Raw genomic sequence first — 25,075 nt, forward strand, 5'->3', positions numbered from 1 at the left:
CAGCAACCTTCAAAGTGGAAGGGGAGACGGCGAGGCAGGAGCGTGGAAAGGTGGGGTGAAGATGGCGTGAACGCCAGCCATTAGATGGTACCGGCAGCCCGATTTAGACACGCCTCTCCCCTGATTAAAATTCTCTAATAGTGTTTTCCCATGCTGGGGGTAAAATTCCAAACTTCTTCCCCTTAGTTTAGCAGAGATTCTCAAGATGGATCCCCTGCAGGGTCCCACCCCTAGAGCTTCTGATTTAGTAGATCTGGGCTTTGGCTCGAGAGTGTGCATTTCTAACAAGTCTCCAGATGATGCTGCTGCTGCCAATGCAGGGGCCATACCTTGAGAACCACTGGGCTACAGTATCCAGTAGATTTTGTCTTATGCTCACCTTTTCTGACTCTGGTTAGAAACACCAATCTAACTCTGGTTCTCCGTACTCAAGCCACAAAGACCCCCACTGGGATCTGTAAGCCCACCAGGTGGTTTCTGGCTTTCAGAGTCATATCGCTCAGGATGTCCCTTTACCTGGTCCATCTCCACCAACATGGACCCCTTCTCATCCTCCAGGTCTGGCTAGTACCATCTCCTAAAACACCTCTTACTCAACACCCTCACTCCCAAGGATGCTCTCACTGTGTTGCCTTCTATCACTGTTTCCCATCTGTTTGCTTCTTAGCATCATCCAACATGCAGTGGGAATTTATGGCTCTGTTTATTTGTTGGACTATCTCTGTGAATGTGTGTGAGAGTTTTCTATCTCCACCTTTAGACTGCAGGCTCCTTCCAACCAGTCTCTGTCTTGATCACCCTGTAACCCTAGCACACAGCTCAGTGCTTGTCACATAGCAGGTGCTCAGAAAGTGTGTGTTAAACGGGTGCCTTGCCTGAAGTCACTCTTATGACAACCCTGTGAGAAAGGAAGTACTGAACCCATTTTACAGATGGTGAAACAGAGGCCCTAAGAGGTGAAGTCGCAGGTCCAACGTCAAACAGTTAGGTATTGAACCCAAGTCTGTGGACTCCCAAAGTCTTAACCAACACTGTCTGCATATCTTGGTGAGGGGAGAGGAGAAGAGGGCTACAGAAGGGAGATGGTCTGGCTGTGAGGTACTGAAGAACAAGAAGAGGCAGGCTGCAGGGGGCAGCTAGGGAGGCAGGCAGGAAGGTCAGCTGGGAGACCTGCCCTCCCTGTGGAGTTCAGGAAGCACTGCCCTAGAGCGCTGTGGGGTCGTTGTTGCAATTCTACCTCCAGACATGAAGGCAATCCCACCCCCACCCCCCATCAGACTCTCCTCTTCTAGTCTCTCATTGGTCTGGGCAGTAGGTGGAGCCGGCCAGGGACACTGGGAAGGGGCAGGGTTCAGGGCAAAGACCAGTTCAGGGCACAAATGGGGGATGGGTGGAGCAGAGGCAGGCTGGGAACAGGGACAGAAGAGGACATCACCACTGTCTCAATCTGTTCCCAAAAGGTTCCATGGTCAAAGGTCTTCAGCTCCGTGGCATGGGTTTCATTACTGGTTATGCAATGACCACCCCAAGTTTGCTACAGAGGGCTGGGGTACAGGGGTCAGGCCCCCTTTGGGACCGCAACCTGGCCTCATGCCCTCAGCTGTGTGTTGTCTGGGCAGCAGTTGTAAAATGCCAGGTAGTCTCCTGGAGACCCTGGAAGGAGGGAGGGAGGGAAGCATGGCCTCAGCCACTGGCCTCCCAGTCTGAGCAGCAGCCCACATGGGGGCAGGAATGGGAAAAATAGAGCCCCAGGGCGTGAACTTCAGGGAAAAGGAGGCCTCCCAGAGGGGAGAGACAGATGCACAGATAATCCCCAGAGCGCCCCCAGGAGGGTACGTGCTCCCAGAAAGCAATGCATCTCTCAGAAGCAGCATCCCCTCCACTCTTCCCTCTTGAGACCATTTGAGAAGCCAGGCCTGCTAACAAGGGCCCAGGGTCTGTGGCCTACAGGCAAAGAGGAGATTTGAAAAGACACCGCTCATCTTGTGCGTGCGCATGTGCGTGTGCATGTGCGCATGCTCACACGTGCACAGGTGTGCCTGTGTACAAGTACACATTCACAGAACAGGAGGAGGAGGAAGTGGAAGGTGGAGGATGGGACAAAAGTGCCACCCAGCTCAGGTTCAAGTAGACACCAACAGTGGCCAGTAAGGAGCAAAGACCAGTCCAAGTCTATCAGGAATCAACCCATTGATATTTATTGAACGTTACGTCGTGCCAAGTATTGTCTTGAGACCGCGGGACACAGTGGGAAACGGCACAGAGGTGAGGCTCTGCCTTCATGGAGCTTAAGGTGCGGGGGGGAATAGGTGATAAATGCATGTACGGATGAGTGTGATAAGGCGGATAAAGGGAAGGAACAGGGCACTGTGGGAATGTATTCCAGAGGATTCTTCCAATCTGGGGCATCAGGGTGACCTCCCTGAGAAAGTGCGATTTAAGAAGCCAGCTAAAGGATGAGTAGGAGGTGACTAGGAAAGCGGCAGGGATGCAGGGAAGAAGGGCTAAAGATTCTCAGATGGAGAGCAAAGAGCAAGAAAGAACAGGAGATGGCCCGAGACGGAGCCACGAGAAATTAGAAAGTCTCAGAGAAATCAGAGTAGTCATTCCGATGCGAAAGTGCACACTCAACCTACTTTAACAAAATGTTGCCTTAATTATATCTACCTTAATGGACAGATAAAAACAGTTTATGAGTAGTTCTGTAACTGCTTGTGTGAAAAGAGATGCTCCTTCGAGTTCTAAAACATGTTGTCCTGTAGACAATTGATGAGAAAGGAGATGGTTCTTCAAGTACTAAAACATGTCGTCCTAAAGAGCCGTCGCACTGTGGTGCCTTGTATTCATCATTCCTCATGGCTCCTGCAGAGGTGGACTTCACCCTCATTGTCCTGGATTGGAGACCAAAAAACTAGAAAGAGCTTTCACTCTGGATGTGAGTGAATCTACCATATAGTATAGAAACAGACAAAACTGGGTTCAAATCCCACTCCTGTCCCTCACAAGGTCTGCGACCTGGGGTGATTTCCTTACCCTCTCTAAGACTTAATCTTTAAAAGGGGGGGTTGATAATAGTGCCCACTTCACAGAGTTGTTACGAAAAAAGAAAGCTCAGATATGCAAGTACGTAGCACAGTGCCCGGCACATAGAAAACATTCAATACATGCTGAATGCCACGTGGACCCATCCATGTTGTGCTAATTTGCTACGACTGGCATAGCCAATTACCATGAACTTTGTGGCCTAAACAATACATATTTATTATCCTGTAGTTGTGGAGGTTAGAAGTCTGACAACGGGCTATAGTCAAGGTGTCTGCAGGGCTGTGTTCTTTCCTATGGAATCAAGGGGAGAATCCATTTTCCTGATTTTTCCAGCTTCTAGAAGCCACCCATATTCTTTGAATCATGGCCCTACTTTCATCTTCAAAGCCAGCAATGTTGCCTCTCTCTGATCATTCTTCCCTGGTCACATCTACCTCTGACGATAGCCACAAAAGTTTCTCCAATTTCAAGGACTCATGTGATGGCCTTTGGGCCCACTTGGATAATTCAGGATAATCTCCCCATCTCAAGGTCATTAACCTTAATCACATCTGCAAAGTCCCTTTTGTCTTGTAAGGTAACATATTCACAGGTTCCAAGGGTTAGGACACAGACCTCTTTAGAGGGTCATTTTTCTGCCTACCACGCATATATATGTTACCTGAATTTTTTTTTTGGTAAAAAATGAATGAGATGTTATTCCTCATAACCCGATACATCGACCCTTTTACTCTTCTTCTCTTCCTGTGTCCTTTCCCACCTTCTTGTACACTTTTACAAACGAGTTTCCCACAGTCTCAAGTATAAATCAATTGTACAGCTATTTGAGAGGCTTGGGAGCCCCCAGTCCCTCTGACTTTTGGAGGCTCCCTCATCCAACATCATGAAACCACATTAAAATATATCCATATCCTATACTGAGTACAATTTTTATATAACTATAGGAGTTGAGTTGGATTGAACTGGTTTCCATAATGATATGTTTTATATACATTTAATTAAACACTCATACTTTGCAATCCTCGTTACTTATTCAGATATGAGCTATTTTCATAGATTCCTTGAAAGTTGATAAACACTGTTCCTTAAAGACTCAGTGAATCAAAGGGCCCAAAAAGGAATGGATATTCCTCTAAGGCACAATAGTGGGGGAGTGAAGAAAAGAAGGAGAAATGGGAAGAAGGAAAGAGAAAGAAAGAAAAGGAAGATGGGAGGGAGGGAAGGGAAGGAAGGAAGGAAGGGAGGGAGGGAAGGAGGGAGGAAACTTGACTCCTTCTTGTATGAAAACACAATGACCCACTTTCTTTTCCAGTGTCAGGACCCATGGATCAACCATGAGTACAAGAACTTCTTATTCCTGTCAAGTAATTCCATTAAGAGTCATTTGTTTAATATTACTCAGCCATGAAAAAGAATGAAATTTTGCCATTTTTAACAACATCGATGGACCTGGAGGGTATTATGCTTAGTGAAATAAGTCAGACAGAGAAAGACAAATACTGTATGTTTTCACTTATATGTGAAATCTAAAAAATAAAACAAGTGAATGAATATAACAAAACAGAAACAAACGTAGATAGGAGAACACACTAGTGGTTATCAGTGGGGAGAGGTGTGGGGAAGACAGTGAAGCAGATTAGGAGGTACAGGCTACTAGGTATATAACTACTAGTTATATAAAATAAATAAGGTACGAGAATGTAACGTGCAGCACAGGGAATGGGGCCACTATTTTATAATAACTTTATCTGGAGTATAGTCTATAAAAATATCAAATCACTCTGTTGTACACCTGAAACTAATATAATGTTGTAAGTCAACTATACTTCAATAAGTAAAATCATATATTATAAATAAACAATATGTATTTATAGATGTATAAATATATAAAGAGTCATTTGTTTATTCATTTATTCAAAAAAATATTTGCTTTGCACCTGTTAAGGCCCATCCCCACACCAGGCCCTGGGAACACTATGTTGATAAAACTTGTCTCCCCCTCAAAGAACCCCTTGTCCCGCTGGGAGTAATCATGAACATGAGCTGGCATGTGTCACCTTTGCTTGAAAAAGCAGGACCAGACCCATTGTCCGGGAACCTATTGTCACAAAGAATGACTAGAGGTGTAGCAAGTCTTTAAGAGCCTCCAGAATGGTTCCTTTTGCACTTTTTGGTATAATTTATATCAGTGAAATGCATAGATTTTTAAGTAGACCAGTCTTTCCATTTTAACAGAAACCTGTAGAACTTTCCCATGACCCCAGAAAGCTCCCCTATGCCCTTTCCCAATAAATCCATCTTCTCCCAGAAGCTACCACAACTCTGATTTCTTTCCCCGTAAGTTAGTTTTGCGTGTTCTAGAGCTTCACGTCAATAGAATCACGCAGACGGACACTTTCGTGTCTGGCTTCTTTCCCTCAGCATGATTTTTTTGAGATTCACAGGCATTGTTGTGTGTATCACTGATCTATTTATTTTTATCACTGAGTTGTATTCCATTGTACAAATAAACCATAGCTTTTTTTCTATTCTCCTGTTGATGAAATATGTTGGGCTATTTCCAGTTTTAGGCTATTGTGATTAAAGCTGTTACAAACATTTTTTTTAATGTTTTACATTTTTTAACATTTCTCAAAAAATGAAATTACTAGGTCACTTAGTAGATGCACATTTAATTCTTTAATGTCAAACTATTTTCCAAATAGCTCTACCACTAATAATCTCACCTGTGATGTGTTGGTTGTTCTACATACTTACCAACATTTGGTCTTGCCTTCCCCATCCTTTTTTGCTCTAGACATTTAGGAAACCCAGCTCAGGACTCTATTTTTTTATCTTCAGTGGAAATGCTTGATCTAGAGAGCAAAGGATGTTTCAGGGAGCCTCTATACACCTCCAATTGTATTTAAAAGTATGTGTGTATTTTGGGATGTCCATGCTTCTGAGGGAAGAAAGCACAACTTTCTAAAGCCAAAGAAGCACTCCTCTAAGAAGAAGATTGACATTTGCAAAACAATTCTTAAGAAGCACTGGGGCTCAGATTCTAAGATGGGAACCAGACCTAGGATGCAATCCACAACCTGCCCCTCCAGGGTGGTGGAGGGGTGGTCACATCCTCCTAGCAGGGGCCCCTTTAGGGCCAGTCTGAAGTTTGTTCCATTAGGATTAAGGCTTGTTGAGACTGCAGGCAGACGACACACCTTCTCCCTCTCTGAAAGTCAGAAAGAGCCCCTCCCCAGTCACACCCATGGATATTCTTCCTCATGGTCCGACTGCCCTACAAAGGTGAACTATGACAAAACCGTCCTTTCCTCCAAGGATCTACATCCGCCAAATAGCATCCCCAGAAAATTTTAGTATCACACCCGGGCAATGACGTTGAAATTCACAAACACACTTTCATCCTCAAGGACCCCAAATACCCCCACAAAATAGACCCGCTAAGATCTTGGAAGCCCTATCTGGATAAAATCCCTCTCCCCTTTCCTGAAAGGGCCTACTTCTGCTCTAATACAGATGCCACTAGCTACGTGTGGCCATGGAGAACTTGAAATGTGGCTGGTCCAAACCAAGATGTGCTGAAAGTATGAAATACAAACTCTGGATTTTGAACACTTAAAATGAAAAAACAAATAAAATTAAATATCTCAATAATTTTTATTCTGATTACATGTTAAAATGATAATGTTTTGGATGATTGGTTTAAGTAGAATATAGTATTAAATTTAATTTCACCTGTTTCATTTCCAACATAACTACTAAAAAATTGAAAGTTGCACATATGGCTTATGTTATATTTCTATTGTATACTCAGGTCTAGTTTATTCTGCTCTGTATAAGTGTATCCCCCCAAATCCAGGCCATCTCTACGTGGCTACCATCACAACCTAGTAATGCAGACTCTTTGAGGTCCCCACAGCTGTAGGAACCCCTGCAGAACTTCCCACTGTCTTTAACACTGGGTTTGAAAGGAGTAACACCATTCCCTTTGGTCTGGCCAGATTCACAGGCCTGAGCTGACTGCTGTCTGTCCCCAGCCCCAAACTAACCCTGAGCCACAAAGAAGATGACAGGTTTGTACCCAAAATGATGACAAACTGGCCAGGATTCAGTGATGTAGCATCCACTGCTGAAACTAGTCACTTAAGAGCAAGAGTTGCCCAGCCAGTGTGGACAACTCTCCCTGTTTGCCCAGGAATGAGGGTCTTTCAGTTTTATAGACAAGACAGTCTCAGACAAACCAGAATGAGTCAGTGACCCTGGACCAACATATGCATGTGAGACTTGATTCTCAGGCTGACCTTCCCACCCACCAGCCAAGCCCCAGGATGTCTGAGGATGTGCAGCACAGATAGAAAAATTCCAGCAGCTGTAGGACTCACCTGCCACTGCCTCTTCTGAATCAGATGAAACCTGAAATTCTCAAACCACACTCTGGGGCAGCAGGAGAGAGTAGGGGAAGCCCTTTGGCTGTATTTGGGGATCAGCCTGCTTCCCTGCACTCCTGGGGGGCTGGGTCAGGGGTGGAGTCGCCCTGGCTCACTGCCTGTGCCTGGGGACTTGCCCACTCCCTCTCTTCAGCTGGGTCACCAGCCACCGGCTGTGCCCCCAGAGGGTACATCGTGGGTGGGTTTCCTTGGCTGGGGTCGAGGAAGGGGCTTTCTATCTGGAGTTCTGTTCATCAATCCCTCAGTCTCTTTTCAACACACATCAGTGTCTTCAACACTAAGTCATTCAGGAAGAGGAAGGGACAGAAACTCACACGCTTCTCTGCTTCCTTATGGATCTGGAGACTAGCAAGGCAGACATCCAGGTGAGGAGAACAGGCAGAGTTTTATTCATCCGTTCAGATATTCACTATGCAACTATGACACATCAGGCACTGAGAAAAGTCCTGGAAGTACAACGATGAACAAAGCCCCTGTCCTCATGATGCTTATAATCTAGTCAGGGAAACAAATGATAAAGGAGTCATTACAAAAAAAAAAAAAAAAAAAAACCTGATGAGTTATGGAAGGAGAAGTAGATCTGGATGCTATAAGAACATATATCCAGGACCTATCCCAGTCTGGGCAATCATGGTGGACTTCCCTGAGGAAGTGACCTTTACATCGAGATGCAAAAATGGGCAAGAGTTAACTTACACTTCACTCTATTTCTTGGACCCTCAAGGATGGGGACTCAGTGAGCAGACACAGCTAGGCTTCTGGAGGGGTCCCATGCTGGGTTTGATTTACTTCTTTCAACACACTCAGGCCTCAGAGCAGGGACTAGGCTGTCCTCAGTCAGGACTGACCTAATAGGAGACCCAGTCAGGATTGATCTAGGACTTGGGGGTGGGAATCCCTGTAGGAGGAACCCAGGGGCCCCAGGCATGGGTGAAGTAACCTTAGGAAGTAGCCTCAGGAAAGAACACAGATCTCAGGTTAACATTTGGGGCTGTAGAATCCAATCAACCTGAATTTGAATTTCCAGACCACCACTCACTATTCTTATATCACATCTCTGAGTATCAGTTTCTTTATCTGTAAAACGGGGGTAAAATAGCACAGATTTCATAGAGTTGTGTGAGAACCGTAAAGAGCAATACATGTGGAGAGCTTAGCGTGGTGTCTGGCACATATAGTAAGTAGTAGATAAAAAGTGAAATTTGTAGTTTTAAATTATTAGCGCTGCAGTTAAAAAAAAAAAAAAAAAGATACAAAGTGCCGTGAGAACCCAGTACCTCCTATCATTTATCATACGGTAACAATGATTTAAAAGAAACTCCAAAACTGGCAAAATGCCATACTGTGTCTCAAGGAAGAAATATTGGAGCCGAGCCTTGAAGGGTGGGTATCTGACTTGCAAAGATCAAGGAGAGGATTCCAGGCAGAGAAGGAGTATGAAGAAAGGCATGAAGACCGGGATGGGTGGGGTGCTTGTAGGAGCAGCCCCAGAGCACTGGAGGGGAGAGGAGCGGGCCCCAGGCTTGGGGGCTGGGCAGGGTGGCGTGGGAGGACCTGCAAGGCCATGCTAAGAAGTTTTAACTGCATCCTGCAGGCAATGGTCAGGCTAGTGGAGATCTTGGAGCTGGTCAATGATTTGTTGGGATTTGTGCAGGCAGAATGGAGGTTGCCTGGGAAAGAAAAACACAAGTCAAGGGACCAAAGAGGAGGGTGATGTCAGTGTCCAGAGTAAGAGTCGGCAAATTTTCTCTAAAAGGCCACCCCAAACACCCCCATCACCAGCACACCCAGTGCTATTTCTTGGCCCCATACCTTGGTATATGCTATTCCGTCTGCCTGGAATTTCAACAAACTTACCCTCCAAAATTAACCAAGTTATTCATTCATTTAACTTAAATTAAGCATTTACTCTGTGTGAAGTGCATAATCTCCACGCTCATGAAATTGACAACCTAATGCAAGAGTCGGCAAAACTTTTTCTTTAACGGGCTGGAACTAAATATTTTAGGCTCTGTGGGTCATAGGTTCTCAGTCACAAATACTCAACTTTGCCATGATAGAGCAAAATCACCCTAAAACACTATGTAAATGAATAAGCCTGGTGATGTTTCAATAAAACTTTATTTATAAAAGTAAGCAGGGGACCAGATTTGGCCCCAGGGTTGGTCAACCCCAACAGAAATATAATTCAAGCCACAAACATGAGCCATTACTTATTTAAATTACATACATAATTTAACATTTTCTACACATTTTGAAAAGTGAAAAGAAATGGGTGGGATTCATTTTGATATGTTTTATTTAGTCCAACCTATCAAAATATTACCATTTCCACATGCAATCAATATTAAAAAATATGCATGAGCTATTTCTCATTTTTTATACTAATCAATAGAATATTTTTTATACTAGAGCTTTGAAATCCGGTGTGCATTTTACACTTACAGCACCTTTTAATTCGAATCAGTCACATTTCTAGAGCTCAATAGTCACATGTAGCTGCTGGCCACCGTACTGCACAGCTCAGGCTTAGCAGAAGCAGAGGAAGGAAGGAAGAGAAGACAGGGAATATCTGACATCAAGTGAGGGCACGAATTCATTACAACCCCAATCCGGCTTGGCCGCCTGCTTGCTGGGTAATTTTGAATGTGGTTCTTTATCAATCTTGGTCTCTCTCAAGCTCAAAGTATCTGTCCCTAGGTTCCTGCCAGTTCGTTACATGGATGTTCTGGGATTCGGGGTTTGGTGGAAGGGGTCATCAATTTGGACTTTCTTTGCTAAAAAGCACCTTCAACAATACAACCATCTTGTGAAGGTCGGGATGACGCTCTTTGTGGCTACCCCACCACTCACCCCTCCTGGCATCTTGGAGGATGCTTGTCGGCTCTTGAGGGATATAAGGAGGGGAAGGAATAGGAAAGCCATCTCCCTAGCTCCCTGGGGTGGGGAGGTGTGTGCTCCCACCACACACACATGCACACACACAAGCACATACAGGAATCCAGCTGTTCCCTCCCCAACACTGAACCAGGGGTGAGAGCTGTGATCTCCAGCCTGTCAGGGATGAGAACGTGGGAACAGAAAGAGACAACCTGAGTCAGAGGATGAGTCAGAATGTTCTGGAGAGCTTCAGAAGGGAAGAGCAGGAGGGGTAGATGGTGGGGAAGGAAGCCAGGCCCCCAAGGCAGAGGGAGCATGGGCTGGTTTCCCAGTTATGGAGCCAGGGAAGAATGTCCTAGAAGGAGTGAGGTCTACTGCCTTGGCTGACCTGTGTCCTGAGGGAAGGCCGGGGCTGGGACGTGCAAAGTGGACGTGCATTAGGAGAAGGAAGTGGCCTTTTGGGGAGCCATGCAGGGAAGGATTCAAACAGGGGTGTATGGAGGCTTCTCTGAGCACACAAGATGCCTACAACGACTGTGCCCTGTGAAGGCTCAGTCCCAGACCCTCTCACTTGAGAAGCGTTTCCTGATGCCTGCCTTGCTAAGTGGGTGAGATGCTGCTAGTAACCCTTGCTGAACTGGGAAAACTGAGGAAGACGTGATGCTGGGTTTCCTATTTGACCCAGGCTGGGCCAATAGGGCAGGACCAGCTCCCCCATGGTGGAGCATAAGTCCCCTGCAGAGTGTACATCCACATGGCCCAGCTTAATTCAGGCACGTGATCAGTGCCGGGGACCAGTCATGCTACCACGTGGGGACACTCAGAGAGCTCGTCAAACCGTCAGATCCAGGCTGCAGACTTTTTAGAACCAGGTGGGAGGATGGGATGAGGATGCCCTTGGGAAGAGACAAGGTCAGAGGTGAGGGGCCAGCCTAGAATGATCCGCATCTGGAGCCCAAGCCCAGGTCACCACAGGGGCCTCTGGAGTGTCCCCACAGCATGACACTGGGTTTGACTTACCTCCTGGTTACACTCAGGCCTCAGCATAGGGACCAGCCTGGCCCTAACCAGGACTAATTCCAGGACTTGGGATGGGGGTCCTGAAGGAGAAACCGAGGGCCCAGGCATGGGTAGAGGGAGCCAAGTAGACACAAGTGGCTTCTCCAACCCATTCCCAATCTGCCCGTTCTCTGCTCACATCCCCCCATATAACTGATGCCTTCAATTTTTAATTTTTATTTCATATAAGTTATGTCATTGTACACTTACTTAATTTTTCATAATGGCTGTGTTAAACAACCAGCACACAAAACTGTCACTTCTTTTTTTTTTTTTTTTCTTGCGGTACGCGGGCCTCTCACTGTTGTGGCCTCTCCCATTGCGGAGCACAGGCTCCAGATGCGCAGGCTCAGCGGCCATGGCTCACGGGCCCAGCCACTCCGCCACATGTGGGATCCTCCCGGACTGGGGCACGAACCCGTGTCCCCTGCATCGGCAGGCGGACTCTCAACCACTGCGCCACCAGGGAAGCCCAACTCTCACATTTTTAACAGTCATCTCTCACAAGCTGTTATGAGTCAGCTCCAAAATCGCTGAAATACCTATGTTCTTTCCCTCCATACACCTTTCAAGATGTTCAATTACTTTTTCTCCTTGCTTGACTCTCTTTATGCTTGCCCTCTGGAACGTGGGTTCCGTGAGAGTGGAGGCTGTGACAGATTTATTTTCAGTTGTAACCTCAGAGCCCAGCTCCATGCCTAGCCCACGACAGAAATGCAATAAATATTTGTTGAATGAACGTATCCATGCATAAATGAATGGGCAAATGAGGTCAATGGATGTCACGGGGTTGGGCATCTCTGCTGTGGACTGAAGAGGGAACACTCAGCGACCCACGACAAATCCCACAAGGCTTATTGGGGTGCTCCTGACAGGGTGTGAGGAGAAGAACAGGCCCAGAGTTTCCAGATAGAAGCCAAGCTGTGGTAGCAGAGGTGAATCTGGAATCATTGCCGAAGGTTCTTGGGGTCTTGCAGGGATGGCCTCTGCTAGGGCTTTCCCCCCTCCCTCCAGCTCAGCTGGCCCAAAGGTGGGCGGGGCTTTCAGGTGCATGAGGAGATAGCAGTTGACCATCACAGCCGTGCCCGTGGAACTTTGCGTGGGGAGCTGAGTAGACCCATCTCATCCAGTGTCTCTGGAATCCCAGCTGTTCTTGACCTCCATGCAGGCAGCACCCTCCACCTAGGGAAGAGCAAGCACCCCAGGGGGAACAGTAGATTCAGCAAGCCTGGGCTCATAGGCTCTCCAGTGTGTGTCCCACCTCCTGTCAACCCCTCCAGCCTGGAAGCCTGCTGCCCTAACACACAGAAGACACTCGACTTCACAAGCCTGTCTGTAGAACCTGCACAGGGGGAGATGGCAGAAGATGCTTGCAGCATGAATAAGCCAATGAGTAAGGCGGCTTTCCAGCCGAGCAGTTGTGAATCAGAGGCATTTCCCACTCAGACCAGTGCCAGGCCTAGTACTGGGAAGGAGCACAGAGATGCCAGGCCAGCTCTACCCATAACTGCCATCCAGGGTAGGAGTTCAGAACTCAGCCCTAAAGGCAGCCAGCCTGGGGTCACAGCTCTGCCACTCTCTAGCTTGAGCTTACATTTCGTCATCTGTAAAATGGGAATAAATCATTAGAGCACCTACCTCTTAAGATGGCTGGGGGATTAAATGAAGTGATACAAATAAAGGGCTTGCAAATTTCCTGGACCAGCAAAAGAGCTCAACAGATTGATCTGCAATTTGTAAAACACTTCCCTAGCATTTTCCTTGTGCCAGGAATTGTCCTAAGCACCTTATAAATATTAACTCATTTAATATCATGCTTGCATTGAGGTCTTAACATTGTGCTATACTGCCTCCCACTGTGTTTTTTATTTTGTTTGATGGGTAGGTTTGGTTTGGTTTCGTTTTGGTTTTTGACATTGTTATTGTTACAAAATAAGTTTCTTCCTTTCTCTGGGCCTCGATATCTGTAACAGGACATTGGATTAAATGACCTCTAATCCAATGTTGCCATTTTTATCTATCTCTGATTTTCCATCTCTTGGTTGGCACCAGCAATTCAGACGTTTCTAAGTCCCAAGTGCATAATGGACTCTCAGTGCAGGGATCTGACAGGAGACCAGCCTCTGTTGCCAAGAGAATATGGGCATAGTGGCCACTTGGCTCAACTGCAGGGGTTGAGCCATTCTCAATCCCACCCACAGTGTGGATGGTGTCAACTCAGCTCTCACCTTCCTACATGAGTGAGTCCCAGGAGATCAGCATTTTGAGATGGAAATCCAACACCACCAACCCCATTCATCCTTCAGTCGGCAAGTATTCATTGAGTCCTGACTGTTCACCAAGGGCTGTACAATGGCTTTAGGAACAAGGCAGGGAACGAGACAGGAAGGTGGCTACCTTCATTGAGTTCAGTCTCCTGGAGGAAACAGAAAGTAAACGAGTCAACAAATAAATAAACCAGCTAATTTCACAAGGAAGCATCAAGGGCTAGGAAGAGTGTAAATTAAGCTAATAAGACAGACGGTGGCTGGGCGGGTTGGGAGGGTAGGCTCGTCTCTATAGGGGTGACTTAGGAACGGTGATGGGAGCCAACCATGGGATGAGCTGAGGGACGGTGGGATGGCCTATTAACGAAACAAATGTGTGGGGTTTTTTTTAATTGCACTATTGTGTAGCTGCTAGTAAATCATCTATTGTTAGGAAGCATGCACATCTTAGGCTTTTTTTAAACTTTTTTCCCCCCCAAAATAAATTCTGGTATGTTTTCTTATAAGGTAGGCATACCTCTATGGAACTGAAATAGTAATCTGTTATATTAACATATTCAGACATTTTTGTCAGAAAAAAAGGGAAAATGAACCACTTGGTGTATTTTCTTCCATTTTTAAGGAAAACTCAAGATCAATGTTCCTCTAGGGAGAAGCTCGAGTGGAGAGAAGAAATGGCTGAAGTAGGATTCTAGACGTTGACCCCAATTTAGGTCAATACCAACCTATGCAATCTGGGGTATTTCCTGTTTCTCTGTAAATAGGGTGTTGACCTCAATAAGCTTTATGAAAATGTTTTACTTCTAAAAAATTAATGCTAAACTAAATATAAATATTTTTTTTGCTCAAAAAAAATAAAAAGAAACAGGCCGGGGTGCCTGGAGTTCAGGAAGCAAGGTGGAGCATGGGTGCGGAGCTCAGCAAAGCAGCAGGGGCAGATCAGGTAACACCTGGCAAGTCCGCATAAGGAGCTTGGATTTTCTTCTAAGCATATTTGCCTGTACACAAGACCTGCTACCTAATTTGTGGGACCCAGTGCAAAATGCAAATAAAAGACCCTTGTTCGAAAACCACCAAGAGTTTCAAGATGGCAAGAACAGAGCATTGAACCAAGCATGGGGCCTTGCCCGTGGAGCCAGCCCTGTCTCTACGAAACTCTGTTGGCATTAACAAAGCTTTCTTTAATTTGACAAATATGTACTGAGGACCTCAAACAAACCAAGCACTGTGCCAGGCACTGGGAGTACAAGAAAGTGAATGATCTAAAGAAGAAAGCCACTTTGACCTTAATTTTTCCATTAGATTTTCTCCACACACATACAAAGCCAGAAGACTGCCCTATCTTCACATATTTGATGGTGCTGAGACCCACAAAGGTTCACACCATCCGTTGAATGGATTTGCCTTGATCCCTTAGTAATAATGGGGACAATTATTGCATAGCTGCCATGTGCCTGTGTGCAGACATCATTCCACTTAATCCCCCACCACTCACCACCTATTAACAGGAACCTTGCGAAGAAAGCAAGAGATGAGAAATCAGGCTCAAAGAAGAGAATTAACTTTTCCAGGTTCACACAGCTTACCGCTAAGTGAGGAAGCTGGGATTTGAACCAGTTCTGGTTGGATCCAGAGCCTTCCCTCTCTAGGTACACAATCCTTACTCACATACACTGTGTTCAGGTGATTGTTCAAACTAAAGATTCAGGTGCAACCTTCAATAACCTTGAGAGTACCTAATGTCTATTGACGGCTTACTGTGTGCCAAGCCCTACCCTAGCTCACCACGTAGATTTCCTCATTTTTTTTCTATAGACAATCCACTTGTGCATAGAGCACAATTTCCCCATTTTCCTGGTGGGGAGACTGAGATTCAGAAAGGTTAAGTAACTTGTCCGAGGTCTCCCAGCCACTGTGCTGTAAAACCGGGGGGTCTAGTCAAGCTGTGTGTCCCAGCGTCTGGGTCCCCGGCTCTGTTCTGCTGCTCTCCCTCCCTGCTAAGACCAAGACACAGTTCTTGCAGCTGTGGGACCCCTGGCCCTTGGTCAATTTCTTTTTGGAAAGTCAGAGTTCAGAAGTCCAAGGAGCCAAGCCCCAAGAGAAGGTCTGGGGGTTTGACCTGGTGTCAACATCAGGACTGAAGATTGCTTCATGCCCGGCCCAAGAGAAACAGGGAAGTCTGACTTCTCCCCTAACCATGGGAAAGAGCTCCTATTCTAAAAAAGGCAAAGCCAGAACCATGAGTGTGACATGTCAGGGTCCTTTCTCCACAGCCTCTCCCTTTGTCTTGGTCTTTTGGCCAATGGCGGGGGCTATCTTGAAAAGAGGAAGACTTGGTCACTCTTGGTTTTCTGACCAAGGATCTGAGGGACTTCCCTAAAGAAAAGTGCCAGGCAGGAAGAGTCTGGGGCCGGGCATGGCCTGGGGAGGCTTAGCCCCTGCTCTGTAGGGCAACCTTGCAGGGACCTTCAAGTCAGGACTGGCAGCCTCAATCTGGTATTACCCAGAAGCAAGCACTGGAAAGAGAGCAGGAGCCTATAGGGAGGCCTCTTGGGAGAGCCCCTTGCTCCCAAACCAACCACAGGAAATCCAGGCAGCCAGGGAAGTAGAGATCCAGGGGTCTGTATCAGGCCCAATTCTGCTCTGGTGTGGTAGACTCCAGTGTCAGGCAGACGTGTCTGGGAGAACTCAGCTGGAATCTTACAATACCACTCACTTGTGGGACCCGGGCAAGTCCACTAACCGCTTTGGGTCTACTAATCCCCATTTTCCTGAATTAAATAATATAACCTGTATTAAAGGACAGATACAGATAATAGGGAGATATAGTTCTTGGTCTCAGTGAAGTTGCAGAAGGAGAAAGGCAGATGAGAGAAGTAATGAGGGTTAAACCCAAGAGCAGAAGTGTAATACCACATCCTCCTGGATTTCCGAATCTGGGGTGTAAGTTTCAAAAAGAAAGAATTGCATGTCCTGTTATGCCACAATTCCCCATTCCAACATTCTTAATGTTGATTTGTCTAACATCTCTAGTGTGAGTCTATTTTGAGTCTTTGGATCACTAAAAATGTCTACCTATGCCCTTTACTAGGAAGCCTTCAAAATTCCTTAAGTTCCAGTCTTCTTTCTCCAAAACCCTGTAAGTCTCTTCCATTTTGGAGGGCAAAGGAAAAGACAGCCAATTTTCATGTTCTTTGTATGGAGTCTTTCTTCTCTTCCTTGATGCTGAGAGTCTAAAAGTAAATTATCCTTATAATTGAATATTTTGTATTTAAAACAGTGAGAACCCTTTTTATTTTTCCTTGGAATGTGAGTCCTTCCGTTTTGCATATTCAGTAAAGTTTTCTGAACATATTTTTTTAAAGCTATCACTTATTGAACATTTAGGGCCCCATTTAAAAAATTAACTTATATAATCCTTACAAAACCCTTATCAGAAAGTGATTAACGATTGTCATGGCTAAGAGTATTGGATGTGAAGTCAAGCTGTCTGGATTTCCATCCAGTCTCAGAGCCTTTCCAGCCGTGTGACCTTGGACATGGGACCCAGGCACTCGGAGCCTCAGTTTCTTCATCTGTAACATGGGGGCGGTAGGGGTACTCACCTCATTGTGGCTGAGAAGATTAGATGAGGTGAAACAAAACACTCACACTGCACCTGGCACATGCAGGGGCTCTACAAAGGTGACCTTTAGTGTGAATCTCCTTTTCCTTTAAAGGAAAATGGGACTTCAAGGAGTTGAGTAACTTGCCCCAAATCAAACAGCAAGAAGTGATAGAGAGGGGATTCCATCCACCTTTGTAAACCCAGAGTTTACACCTATAACCGTCAGAGTATAGAGCCTGTGCCCAGCATCTGCCTGGCATGGAGGAAGCTCTGAATCAGGAGAAATTCCTCTCATCAACCATCTAGCACAGGAAATAGAACAGATGCTAAAGGATGGCTTTAAGCATCTTTCCCTTCCAGGCCTTGGGATCAGCAAACTTAGCCTCTGTGCATTGACAAGGCTTAGTGGTCCAGAAGCCATACTAGCCGACAGGCTGACCCATACATGCCTGTCTACACGTTACCCTTTATCACTAATGTCATGTTCTTGAGATTTCTGCTCCCTCTGGTAAACAGAAAAAAAGTATATATATATATATATATATATATATACATACATACATACATATTTTATATATATATTTATATTTATATATAAAGTAATAGGTAGTCGATATATCTGAATATAATATGAATCCAGCTGGACACTTCTTCAGGCAGTGGTCTGGCAGCAACATCAGACAGAAAAGGATTGTAAAATTCAATCTAATTCTGAACCCCGGCAGTCCAAAAAGAAATCAGATACATATAATCATTGAAGTATTTTTCTTCTGAGCTCACAAGTACAGGATACTATAGAAGCACAGAGGAAGAAGTGAATAAACCACACAGACTGAAAGTAATCAGGGAAGGCTTCCTGGAGGAGTTAACATGGGTGCTGGATCTTGAAGGATGAATAGGAGTTGCCACATTAAAAAGAAAAAAATGAGACCCACGTCAACAGAGACAGAGGGGTCGAATGGGCATGGTGGAATGTAGTTAAGGGAGATACCAGCATTTACATCCTTACTTCTTCATTTGGTCAAGGAAATTAAAGAACGCCAACTAGAAGCCAGATCCTGTGCTGGCTGAGAAAGTAAAGCTTAATCTAACCTCCAGTAGCTCCCAATACAACCCGCGAGCAGATCATAACACACAGTGTGGGAGGAGTGACATGGCTGCTTCTGATGTGTGTAAGGAGAAGGGATTAAAACTGCAATGCAAATGCAAAAAAAGAGGAGGGATTTTTGAGCTCCATTTTTGAAGACAGAAAATGCAGGATCCTGTAACTCATTATATTTCAGGGACAAGGGAAAGGCAGAAATCTGAGAGATTGTCGGATTTCCAGCACAGAAGATCAAGAGGAAGGAATAAAAGACGAGAAGTATGCTTGAGAAGTTTAAAAAAAAACTCAGCTTTCGAATCAGCTTTCTAAATTTGTGAATCTAGGAAGCCTTTAGTCTAGAAACTCCTTGAGAGCCAGAATTAAGATTGCAGCATATAGAAGGCCCTGCATCTCCACTTAGAGGACCTAACACCATTCTGGGTATAACTAAGTGCTCAATGAGTTCTTGGTGACTTGACCTGTCCTACCCACGCTGTACTTGGATCCAACCTTTCTCTTCAACCCTGCAGAGCCGTCCAGAGTGTGGAAGGCCGGGTTTGCAAGCTGCCTTCTGCCAACCCCACCTGAGCTGTGACTCCGGGGTACCAGTACCAGAAGCTTCCATGCATCACGGAATGACAAAACCAATTCCCTTTACAAAAACCGAAACGCCCCAAGATTGAACGTGCAAATGCTTGTGCAGCTATAATCTCTGCAAACATCTGCTACCTTTGTGTGGCAAACGCAGCCCCTTTAAAACAGTGTCTTTGATTTCAAGGAAAGACAAATCAGGCCGCATGTTTTTGTTCTGAATGCATCTCATCATAGGAGGAAATTTTCGGCAGCTTGGAATTCTGAATGTATGAAAAATGCATTCTTTTTTTTAACAAGGAGTTCATGATGGAGAATCAACAAGATTCCTGAAAGAGATGCAGCCCGTTCTCTGTTCCTGTCCCTTTCCCATCCACTGCTTCATCTTTTCCTGGATTCTCCAAGGTCTGGCTCTGGAACAGGGTCTCATCTGTATCTCCATTTTCAGATCTGAGGTGGCAGCTTTTCTGGCCTAGCTGGGTTGGGTCAGGGCTGGCAGCAGCCTGAGTCACCTCTCTACTCAGAGTGAGCTACGGAATAAGGGCAGGGCTCTTCTCTCCTGGCATCCGACTTCACAGGGTGTGTTTGTAAATAATCAAACTGGAGACCTGTTTGCAGTGCAGAGTGTGTCTAAGACGTAGCCCTCACCTTCACGGCCCAGTCAGAAGGGGCTGCTGTCACTGTCCCCAAAGCAGCAGGTGTGGAGAAATAGACTCAGCGGTCCTGTGTTCAACTCCTCTCTTTACTGCCTTCTGGCTGGGTGATCCTGAGTGGATGTTTCAGACTTGCTGGATCTTAAGTTCACTGTCTATCAAAGGGACAATGGTAAAACCAACCTGCTGTCAGAAGCCAGTGAGTGAGACTGTGCACAGCTGACTTACAAACAGCAAAGGAACACTTAGATGGAGGGTGACCGACTGTCCCAATTTGTCTGGGACTGAAAGGTTTCCCAGGTTGTGGGATTTTCAGTGCTAAACCCAGAGGAGTACCAGAGTACAGAACAAACCAGGACCATTGATCACTCTATGTGTCTTCAAACACAGCACAACCCCAATGTGACAGGAATAAGGACCAAGGTCAGCAAAGAAGTGAAATGAATTTTCTGGAAAAGTGTACACTGATCACTGACTGATTCCTTAAAATATTCTGAGAGCTTTATGACAACGTTAAACAAAAGGCTTTCTTATTGTAATTTAGTCCCCCATCAACAGAGGGGAACTAAGAGAAATAAGCTTAGAGAAATGAGACTTACAGATTGCTTAATGGAAAGAAATACTCCAGTCACCCTTCTTAGTTTTGGAAAATACCCATGGTGGTTGCTATGGTGAACAACGGATGACAGATTAATTAGAGTCCCTCTGGGCATGGGACATTTGTCATCCATATAAGCACACAGAAGAAAGGCTTGAGAACCGTTGACCACCACCACCATCCTGGTCCAGGTCTCAGTACCTTTTCCTGTGGACGACTGCAACACACTCCTCTTCAGATCCCTTACTCTTACTCTTCTTGGCCTTCCAACAATCCATTTCCGACACAGCAACCAGAGTGATCTTTTTAGGTGACAAATCAAGGCAGATCATTCCCCTGCTTCAAATCCTTCAGTGCCTTCCCAATGAGCTCAGAACAAAATCTATCACAGGCTGCGTGACCCAGCCCCTGTGGCCCCCACAGTCTCATCTCCTATCACTCTCCCCTTGGCTCACTGAGCTGGCACCCTGGCCTCCTTTCTATTCCTGAAATATGCATCCTCAGGATATATGTGTGGATGCTTTCCCAGCTGCCTCCAAATTGCTACCCAGACTTTTGCATGGCTGGTTCATCCATCAGTCTCCCCTCAAATATCACTCTTCAGGTATGCCTTCCCTCATATGACTGACAATTACTTTGTTTGCATGTGTGTTTCCTTGATTTTTGCCTGTCTCCCCACCTGGAGGGCAATCTCCTTGAGACTCCCTCTGTCTTATTCTCCGTAGCTAAAACAGTAGACTCAATAAAAGTTGGTTAAATGGATCAGATAACAGATGAATGACATTATTAAAAATTATAAAAGAAGGATGTGTATTTATTTGATCAGAGGAAAGGTAGATGCCACCTCGGACTCAGTAGAACCCCTTCTACCACCTTCAGGTAGGTGAGGCAAACCTCTTCCAGCCCCAGGCTCAGAGGCTTCTCTCAAGGTCATATAGCCTCAGGATTTACCTGGAAGCCCTTTCAAGTTAGCACTTCATTTTATCTCCTTAACAGTAGTGACAAATAGAACCAGATTCACCTCTTATTAGGAGGACTATATTTTCTCATTCAAAAACCTTAATGTGAAAGACGAGAAACGCAAAAGCCTTGACTATGACCTGATCAAAACCTAGCAGCAACAGAGAAACTAAACTGAGTTTTAATTAGTTCCAGGATTGATTCTCTAGAGAACTTCAGAGTGAGAGGGGCACAAACATACATCTAACCACCCACTAGCATCCACACTCAGAGGTCCACAAGTTCTGAAGCTCATTGGGTCTAAGACCAGGTTCATTATCTGCCTCCATCCACCCACTCATCCTCACCCTCTGTCAGCATCCCTGGCCACCATGCTTCCAGTTGCCAAACCAGAAACCTGGAAATCTCCACTGACAACTCCCCTACCCTCAATCCCCGCATCCTACTGAGGCTACCTCCTAAGGATTCTGCTCTCCATCTCCACTACCCCATTGAGTCCAACCAACAATTACCTCCTGCTGGACAACCTCATTTTCTCCTCACTGGTCTCTCCACATCCACCCAGGCATCCTTCATCATCCCCATGGCAACCAGAACAATCTTTTCAGAAAATAAACCAAATTGTTCCCCACAGCTTCTGAAGTCCATTCTATGGCTTCCCACTTTGCTTAGAACAGAAGCCAAATCCTTAACTTAGCCTGCAAGGTCCCATGCTGTCAGCCACTACCAGCCTCTCCAGCCTGACTCATACCCCAAGGCCCTTCAACTTCCAAATTCTTACCCTATAGCCTTTGTTTAGTTCCGGCTCTCCGCAAAGACTTTGTACATGCTGTTCCCTTCGTCTGGAGCAACCACTGCCAACCACCTTCTATCCATCCTTCAGATCTCTACTCAGTTTTACTTCCTCAGGGAAATCTTTCTTGGTCATGCAATTTGGGTCAAGTCCTCAAAGAACTATCTTTTTCCTCCTGAGTACTTATGTAATTATGGATTCATAGATGTGACCATTAGGACTATCATCTCTACCTCTCATCAAACTGTAAACTCCAGATGGCAGGGACTTGTTTCTTTTTGTCCTGCATTGTGCCCTGGTGTTCAGTATAGTGCCTGGCTCAGAGCAGAAGCGCAAACCATTGAATGAATGAATGAATCAGGAATAGCTATCCTATGGATTTGGGCTTACCTTCCATGAGCTGGCCAAGGTCCCATGTTTAGCAATTCTCATGGGAGATGGGAGAACCGGATAAGCTACTTTACTAAAAGTAGAGGAAAAAAAACTGAGTCATCGAAAGATTCAGAACCCGATGCTGAAATCAGCCATCGTTTCCCTGTAACTTGCACGGATGCATTGTACTTTACATATTTCTGCACCAAGGAAGTGCATAACCCACTCCAAGTCTCTTCTAGATGGATGGCACATTTACTCTCTCTCTTTGGAAATCTTAGGTTGTATCTTGGGTTCCTTACAAATTAGTGGAAAGAGTGGGCAGCAAGGAGACGGAAAATAGGCTGTGTTTGCCATTGTCACTATGCCAAAGAAAAGAGACCTGCTAACATATAAAGGATGTCCCCAGCCACCCACTTTATTCATTATTCCTAAGAAAGAACACATACACATACACCCTCTCACTATGAGAAAGAAATGAAACCAACTTAACACCACTGGGTCAAATGGTCTTAAATTACCTATCAGTCAGCATATGTGCAATCAGCTTTTACCATGTGCCTGCTAGATACTGGGATCACAGCAGAGGACAATCCCTTAGACCCAGAGCCTGTCCTCATGCACTTACAGTGTGGGATTATGACTTTGAACAGGTACTCACACCGTGCTGCAACCAAAACTGAGAGGAAGGTATGGGGCCCGGGTGGCACAGGGAGGAGACACCTGACCTGGCCTTGGAGATGGGCAGAGACTCGCCAGAGGAACTGAGAGCAAAGCTGCACCACCATGACCCCTCTGAGCCTTGCCCTTCTCGTGCGTAAAATGGAGACAATAAGTCCCATCTCTCAGGGTGGTTTAGATTTAAAATAATAATAATGCTGGCTAACGTTTAGTGAGCACATATTCTGGTCCAGTCACTGGGCTAGGCCCATCTTATGCATTAGCTCATTAAATCTTCATCACAACTCTAGAAAGTGGACACTAATATTTTCCCAATTTTACCAATGGGTAAACTGAGGTTTAGGGAGGTTAGAACACCTACCTGTGCTCTGGTGACCCAGGTCTGCTTGGCGCCATACTTTGAGGCAGGGCACTCTGCCACCTCCCCAATATGACCATGAAAAGCGCTCAACCCAAAATAAACGATCAACGAATTTTGGTTCCCTTCCTCTACTTGTCCCCTCCTCCTCTTTCCTCCACAGAGGAAAAAACAACAACAACAATCCCAGAATTATGTGCATTTAGCTGGTTTCTCTGGATTCCACGAAACCAGTTTATAAATATAGTCTTTGAAAAGGCCTGGAAAGGGGAAACCAGAATATTGAGAGTTATTCCTACCTCAAGAACAATAAACTAAATTCCTGAGTCCATCTGTGGCCTCAACCCTCACCCAGGGGAGATCCTGGGGGAAAAAGCTCCAGGCTTTGCTGTCCTTGGGGTGGGAGGTTACTGAGTTCCTGGTTGCCAAAACATTCCAACGATGCAGTCCAAAAATTAGTCAGGCCCCCAAGGTGCTTGGAGCCAAACTTCACCGTGGTCTCCTGTGGCTTGCATTCTAGAAGATGTAGCTTCAGCTGCTGCTCTGCTGGTCCCTCTGGAGGACTTGGCACTATCCCATTCACCCATGCATCATCCCCATTGGCCTGGCTGCCCTCCCCTCTTTGACCTATGCCGTGTATTACAAGGTTAGACCTAATAGAAAATATATTTATTCACCCATTGGGCTTATTCATTCACTCATTATTGGGAGCCTGCTATGTGCTAGACCTGTGTTCATGCATTTGTCAACTTCCCATTGTACTGATATTCTAAGTATTTTTACAGATAAAGTCAGGAGAAGACCTGATTTCTGGCCAGTTGCCACATCTCTCACTTGGCTGTGAGCAAGTATATCCAGCTGTCAGCCAGCCTCCTCCCTGCACTTTATCCCAGAGCTGCAGAGGTCAGTATGGTGGGCCTGAGATGCTGAAGTTACTGGGATGGTGGCCGTAGCTTCCCTAGTCAGCTCAGCTGAGAACAATCAAAGTCAGCTCCCCAAGTCAATCCAAGGAACCATGGGAGACCCTGATGCCAGCAGGTAGGAGCTGAGCTTGCTTGTTCTCTTGCAATGGCAGCAAAACTTGGTGGTTGCTGGGCCTTAGAGAGCCCTGGGCTCCTCAGACACCTCTGAGAATTGGTCCCCAAGCCATAATCTTTGTCCTGACCTACATGTTCAGTTGGCCCAAGCTTTTGGTTTCCAACAAAGTAATCAAGTTCACAGGCTTTGGAGTCAGGCAAACTTGGGATCATAGCTTAGCTCTGTCACTTTGTAGTTTGGTGAATTGCTTTGTGCATCTATTCCATAGTTTCTCCATCTATAAAAGGGCAATGGTAATAATAGTAGTACCTTCTCATAGGGTTGGTTTGATGACTAAATGAGATAATGCATGTAGAGTGTTTAACCTAAAGTTTCTCAGCCTCAGCACTAGTGACATTTCAGGCTAGATTTATTTGTTGTGGGATATCCTGTGCATTGTAGGATATTTAGCAGAATTCCTAGCCTCCACCCACTAGATACCAGTAACACAACCCCTCTTTGGTTGTGACAGCTATCAGTAAGTATCCCTTTAGACATTGCCAAAAGCCCCTTGACATCATCCTTGTTGAGAACCATTGGTTTAACACAGTGCTTGGAAAATATACTTAATTAATATTTGCCATTATTATTACTGGCCACTG

General features: G+C 45.6%; 1 long non-coding RNA gene across 1 annotated transcript in view; it reads right to left on the minus strand.

Annotated features, from left to right (window-relative positions):
* Positions 1–6,728: 6,728 nt before the first annotated feature.
* The window catches only part of LOC149747495 (uncharacterized), an 83,106-nt gene continuing 64,759 nt past the window's right edge, over positions 6,729–25,075 (minus strand). Inside the window, exons 2-3 of the long non-coding RNA XR_016387919.1 lie at positions 13,661–13,848; positions 6,729–12,614 (exon numbers count right to left, since the gene is read on the minus strand). This is a non-coding gene — a long non-coding RNA (uncharacterized LOC149747495). The remainder of the gene's footprint in view (positions 12,615–13,660; positions 13,849–25,075) is intronic.

Source organism: Delphinapterus leucas, chromosome 15 (genome assembly GCF_059928025.1).
Source record: "Delphinapterus leucas isolate spDelLeu-1000000601 "Yukka" chromosome 15, BTC_Dleu_Yukka2, whole genome shotgun sequence".
NCBI classification, from domain to species: Eukaryota; Metazoa; Chordata; class Mammalia; order Artiodactyla; family Monodontidae; genus Delphinapterus; species Delphinapterus leucas.